The sequence below is a fragment of the Octodon degus genome, unplaced genomic scaffold, assembly GCF_000260255.1.
Source record: "Octodon degus isolate 3935 unplaced genomic scaffold, OctDeg1.0 scaffold00019, whole genome shotgun sequence".
Classification (NCBI taxonomy): Eukaryota; Metazoa; Chordata; class Mammalia; order Rodentia; family Octodontidae; genus Octodon; species Octodon degus.
In genome coordinates, this window is record NW_004524595.1 from 21080316 (window position 1) to 21081258 (window position 943).

Genomic DNA, 943 nt, shown 5'->3' on the forward strand with positions numbered 1-943 from the left:
ACAAGCAATGAGGAATGAAAAGGGTGTAATTATACAGACCCATTCAGAAGATTATCAATAACTACTTTGAGAATCTTTATGCTCACAGAATAGCAGCCACAGAAGAAATGGACATATTCCTAAAAATGTACAAATTACCAAAACTGAATCAAGAAGATATAACAACTCTCAATAACCCAATAACAGCAAATGAAATACAAAATGTAATAAAGAGCCTGCTGACAAAGAAAAGTCCAGGTCCTGATGGATTCACAGCTGAATTCTACAAGCAATTCACAGAAGATATAATCCCTACACTCCTCAAACTCTTCAATGAAATTGAAAAGGTAAGAGTTCTCCCAAAATCATTCCTGGAGGCAAGTATTATACTGATTTAAAAAAAAAATGGAAAGACCCAACTAAGAAAGAGAACTACAGGCCAATCTCCTTCATGAACATAGATGCCAAAATCCTCAATAAAATTCTAACAAATAGAATGCAGCAAATCATCAAGATCATACACCATGACCAGGTAGGATTCATCCCAGGGATGCAACAATGGTTCAATATTCAAAAACCTATAAATGTAATACACTATATCAAGAGTCAAAACTAAAACCACATGATAATCTCAATCGACACAGAAAAGATTTTTAACAAAGTCTAACGCTCATTCATGTTCAAAGTCCTTCAGAAAATTGCAGTAGAAGGCCTCTACTTCAATCTGATAAAAGCCATCTATGACAACTCAATGGCTAATATAATTCTCAATGGGGAAAAACTGAAATCTTTTACTCTTAGATCTGGTAGAAGACAAGGATGTCCTCTATCACCACTCCTATTCAATATAGTTCTAGAATCATTAGCTAAAGCCATTAGACAAGATGGAGAAATAAAAGGAATATGAATAGGTAAAGAAGAAGTGAAACTATCATTATTTGCAGATGACCTGATACTTTATTTG